This window comes from Meleagris gallopavo, chromosome Z, assembly GCF_000146605.3.
Source record: "Meleagris gallopavo isolate NT-WF06-2002-E0010 breed Aviagen turkey brand Nicholas breeding stock chromosome Z, Turkey_5.1, whole genome shotgun sequence".
NCBI lineage: Eukaryota > Metazoa > Chordata > Aves > Galliformes > Phasianidae > Meleagris > Meleagris gallopavo.
Window position 1 is genome coordinate 58,643,901 of NC_015041.2, and position 5,560 is coordinate 58,649,460.

Genomic DNA, 5,560 nt, shown 5'->3' on the forward strand with positions numbered 1-5,560 from the left:
ACCAAGACAGATGGCTAAAAATCCCAATGTCTGATTCAGTCCTTCCCAACCAAAATGCTTTTATCAGTGACCAGTAACTCAATCAGACCCCACTGCCTGTTCAGCAGTGCTCAGTACCATGCCTGATTTGCAGGCTGATGCCATGCACCAGGTCAGACTCAGAGGCTGGAGTCCTGCATTACTCTCTCTCCAATGAAAATACACCATTTACAGGATTCTTAGCTAACATCCTCCTATGAATTTCTTCACACAAGGTTTTTAGCATGCTTTGATCTTGAAATTAAATTGAATTAAAGCATGAGCTTTAAATTTGAAGGAAAAATCTATACCTAAATATAACTTGAAATCCAGAAGATTTGGAAATTATCAAGCTGCTGGGGGATTTAAAATCTTCACGAATTCTTTTTAAAGACAACATTACTTTTTAGTTAGTTTGGCTCCACAAGATTTATCCATATTTTTGGAAATCGGAGAGGGAAATGTTTAACTTGAATGGCTGGTGTGTGAATCAGTTTCAGTTTTCAAGGGCATGAGTCAGAATTCGGTGGTGCCAGAAGATTAACTGGAAATGATAACTGTTAATTTTCACATCTTCTATGGTTAGGGGGAAGCAGGGCAAAAGCAAAAAGGTACACGTACACCATATACTTATAGCACAGAGCGGCTGCTTGAGGGGAGTACCTCATCAAAAGAGCAGAGCTGCAGGAGCTGCAAAGTTCAGTAAGAATGTTCAGTCTCAGCCAGGGCTGGCACATCAGCGTGGGGTGAGGAAGCACAGCAAGCTGCAGACCACTCTGTGGCTGGTGAGGGAACCTGGAGGTTTGAAACCATATTAACAGGGTAATCCGGTATGAGGTTTAGGCAAGAACAAAATATTCATTGGAATGAGATATGTACGAAGGCACTCTTATCAAGTGTACTAAAATTGCTAGGATTCATACATCTGGCACAGTCTATTCTAAGCACTTTACACTACAGTTTCAATTGTAGTTTACTGTTTGCACAATAAATGTTTGCCTCTTGGGTTTAAAACATGTAACACTGAGTCAGTGAGTAAAAGCTAAGATTGGTTTTATAATTGCAGATAAGAAAGTTAAACATGCTTTAACTAAAAACAAAAAGAACAACAAAAACTATGCATGATTTTTCCCCCTAGAAGAGCTAAAAAAAAAAAAGCATGAAATTTAAATTTCAGACAGGAAATACTCACTTTCCTAGTTAAATGTGAAGAAGACTCCATAAAAAGCTTGCAGTTACTGTAAGATCTGAGCAAATATTTAACCTCACAGTGTACAGTGACATGATCTGCTGTGACCATGGACTGCTGTAGGGTGACAGTTTGCCTGATGGAGAACAGAAAATCCTTCATGAGTACACCAGAGTCATCCAAGCAAAAGTGGCTCAGCAGCAAGGATCAAAATATCACAGATTAAACAGAAAACAAAAGTGTCAGCTTCTACATGCTGAGAATTGTTCATTAATTTTGTTCCATCCTGCAATATTTTGCAAATTCTAAGCTACGACATTTGGAGTGTTACCAGCTAAAATATGTTGGCTCCTTATGGTGTGTTGCAACCAATTTTGCAAACTATCACAGGGCGATGAGAGTTTTCTACACAGCTTCAGGAGTACAGTTTGCAAAAAACATGAATATGTCCTCTCCTCTCTGTACTTAGACTGCAGGGACACCAGATGCACAGAAATCACAGTATATGACTACAGGATTATGGAGAAAAACCCTGCAACACTAAGTGTGTGTCTTGGACACGGCTCTCCCTCATGGAAGCTCTCATGTTGGAAACTCCCTGCATACAGAAACAAGTAAGCACACAACTGCAGCACAAATAAAGCACATGTATGTGCTGCTCAAAGCACAACATCTGTGCATGACAGGCACTTGGAAGTTCAGATGCAGCTTCAATGCTTAAGGGAGCTTGGAGAAAAGATGGTGAGAGACTTTGCACCAAGGCCTATAGGTAGAGGAGAAGGAGAAATGGTTTTAAATTAAAAGAAGGTAGATTTAGATTAGATATTAGGAAGAAATTCTGCACTATGTGTGGTAGGCACCGAAACAAGTTGGCCAGGGAAGCTGTGGATACACACTCAGGGCCAGGTTGGATGGGGCCCCTGGACAACCTGATCTAGTGGGTGGCACAGCATTTGTTGGCTGCTTTCTTTTTTTCTTTTTAGATGAATAATTTTTGCTCATAGCATTGCTACCCAGCCTATGAATTCAGCATTAGTTTCATCCTACCACAGAGCAGAAGCCTTCATTTTAAACCTCACATCTATCATTTTCAGCCCAGATCCCCATCCTGCTGAGATGGTTTGAAATGTGATTCTCTATTCCCATGTCTTCACGCCTCATGTTACCAGTAGAGGCTGTACCAAGAGTTGTTGTTCCTTCCATTGTAGCATTCTGAAAGGTGCTGAGCAGGACTGGCACTAAGACCAAGTCCAGGAGAACTGTCACTTGCCCACCCAGTCATCTTCCTGTGAGACTTTCCCCTGTCACTTCATCTGACAGAATGAAGAATAGAACAGAATGAAATAGAATGGAATATGTATAATGGTAATATCAAAATATAATATATACATACATATATAATGTTAATATGATATATTCTGATAAAGACTATAATAATACATGTAATATATAAAAGATACTATTGTATTTTTAGTACACAGTATCTATACATATGCATACATTTGATATTATATAAAAAACATACATGTTTATATTTTGTTGTATTATGCATATATATGTACGTATATAAAAATAAATATAAAATAAAGCAGCAGTTGTTTTGGGCCACTAATGAGCAAGCTGTTACATGATTGCCCAAAACAGCCTGTAAACCTCCCAGCCCTTGACCATGTGGAAATCTCCACCTGCAGAACAGCTAAGTTCGTTAGGAGTGCATTAGAAACTTCGTTATTGGTTGGGTGATAGGGCTGAATGAGCATTTGGCAGCAGCAGCCACAACAACAGATTCCGACAACAGACTGCAGCTTCCTCGTTCACAGACACCTCCATGCTGGGGAAACACTGCTTTGAAACGCCACTGCCTCTAACACTGCAGATGACAGTCACTGAGCAGGGCAAAGAGTGAATTTCAACACAAGCCACTAGATCATCTGTGATTTTTCTTTTCTCTGGCTTTAAGCTGTGGAAGGATTGACACCCAAAACTGAAATTAATATATTCAGTTGTCACTGGCTTTCCCCGCATTTTGAATAAACCTGCTACAGAGCACAGCTCTATCATGGATAATTTCCTGCTCTCTTCTTTTAGTCATCATTTTTAACACCATTACGATGCTGCTGTTGATAGACAGAGGGACAAAATAACAATGCTTTCAAACTACAGCTCAGAAAAAGAAAACTACTTCTCATCCATTCATTTGCCAAAGCTGAGCAATATGTGGGTTTGGATGTCTGCCCACTGTAATACACTGATGCTCCTTTTTTTTACTTTTTGCTGGATTGTCCACACTGACCAGAGACACTCACTTTGTAGAGCATCACAGAGGAGAACAGTAGGACAGACCACATGAAAAGGCTGATGAAATAAACAAAGCTGTACAGAAAAGGGGAGAGGCTCTGCTTCTTCTCCTCATCCCTTACATTTTCCAGTTATATTAGGTATTATTTATAAATTCCATACAGAAAATATTTTGACTGTCTGTAGAAAATTATGACTTTGAACTCCAGCAGTGGAAATAAAAGCTTGCAGAAGATCCCAGTACCCACTCTCTGAATACCACAAACATAATCTTGTGATTCCGTACTCACAGGAAAATTTTTGTTCCTGTAGCTTTTCATAGGACCAAACTCTAGATCCAGCGGGGTTCATGTGATGTTTCTCAGCTAATACCTGTCAGGTGAATGCATGATGGCAGCCGCTGCCTTTTGCTGGACAATAAATAGGAAAAGTGAATGGAGTAACACAAAGGAACTATCCAGCAACACAACAACTGTGATAAAGACCAGATGTGAGCAACACCTGTAATGGAAAACGGGAGATGAGGCAGAACAACGGAGCTGCTCGCTCTCACTGCACTCAGGCATCCTCTCCTCCTGTCCCCACCTGGACTGCTGGCACTGGGCCTGCCGCAGGCCCAAGCCTGGCATATAGTTCATGGCCTGGCATGGCCACAGCATAGCTACAGGCTGAGGTCCCGTCAGGGCACACACCGTGCTTGTTGCCTAGGAAACATGCCGTGATTCCTGCCTGGTGAAAGGATTCGCCAGTCCTGCCCGTAAATAAAGTCCATAGATCAGCAGATCAGAGCCAAGGTCTAGGAGCTGAAGAGGAATCAGCCACGCTCCACGGGGCTGCCTCATAAACAGCAGCACCGTCGGAGTCTTTCAAGTTCCTCTCAGCTACCAGGCAGATCCATCAACAAAACAATTGACATAAACCAACATTGCTTCTACAGTATTTTTCACAGAGAAGGAACACAAAAAAACGACCAACATAGCTGTCACACCAAAGCATTAAACTTCCCATCACTCCGTGCCCCAGGAAGGAGCACAGCCTTAGAGAGCAGAGCCATGGGCCCAGTTAGTGGCATCTGCAAACCCATCAGCGTCCTTGAGCAGTTATACTGCACTGCTGAAATGCTGGGTGTGCTCAGTTGTAGAAAGTCCTTCTGTAGTACAGTGACCACCATGGCATGGTTACATTGGCACAGGTAGAGTTCCTATCTGTTCACTACTCATCCGGGTGCACTGCCAGGCTGGTTTGTCAGTTTTTCCTGAATCCATTTTGGACAGCTGGCAGACTTCAGCAGAAAGCTGGAGAACAGCCTTTTGCTCCAGGTTGAGAGGAACAGAGGTGAGTGGGTATGCAGTGATTAGGCTAACTGCAACACCATGCAGCTGCAACCACATCAGGCTGGGTAGGAGGAACACCTGGTGTTCCTTTAGGAGATGTTCGGTTTGAAGAAGAAAAAAACTGAAAGATGCCTGATCACTGGCCAGAAAAGTTGCCATCAAGTCTGGATAGCAGGGATGTAATCAACTGATTTACTGCAGTTGTGACTGCTGCTCGCAAGCACGTGGAGGGTCTGGATCCATCTCTCTTCTAAAGCCATCACTGTCCCCAGCAGCTCAGAGGTGAGCTGGTGTTAGTGCTGCTGCACTGCTCACTGAGACCTCATTTCTGAGCAGGCAGAGGCAAACTTCACAGATCAACAACTCCAGTACTCAAACCTGGGTGCATATCGGGGACTTCATTTTTAGCCAGTACATTGCTTGGCTTCCCTGCGAGATCGTCCTCATTCACTTGAGGAGAAGTATCCTAGTAGTGTGCTGAGTGCTGCCTGTAGCCAGCTGCACTCAGGGGATATTTATAACCACTAATGTCGTGGATGGGAGGTGAGTTCGAACGCATGTGTCACACTTATTCCCTTGCAGGGGAGCACCACTGCCTGACGTCTGAACAGAGCTGCATAAGGCCCGGACGATGCCCTCCTCCGAGCCTAAGCCAAACCTCCCAGCCCCATCCCGCAGCGCTCTGCCCTCGCTGCCTGCTGACAGCCCAACTTCGCGAGGC

General features: G+C 43.3%; 1 long non-coding RNA gene across 1 annotated transcript; it reads right to left on the reverse strand.

Annotated features, from left to right (window-relative positions):
- Positions 1-6: 6 nt before the first annotated feature.
- LOC104915286 lies at positions 7-5,536 on the reverse strand. The gene is made up of 3 exons (XR_796317.2): positions 3,796-5,536; positions 1,211-1,343; positions 7-813 (listed from the first exon to the last, which is right to left on the reverse strand). It is a non-coding gene; the product is annotated as an uncharacterized LOC104915286 (long non-coding RNA).
- Between the last annotated feature and the right edge of the window lie 24 nt (positions 5,537-5,560).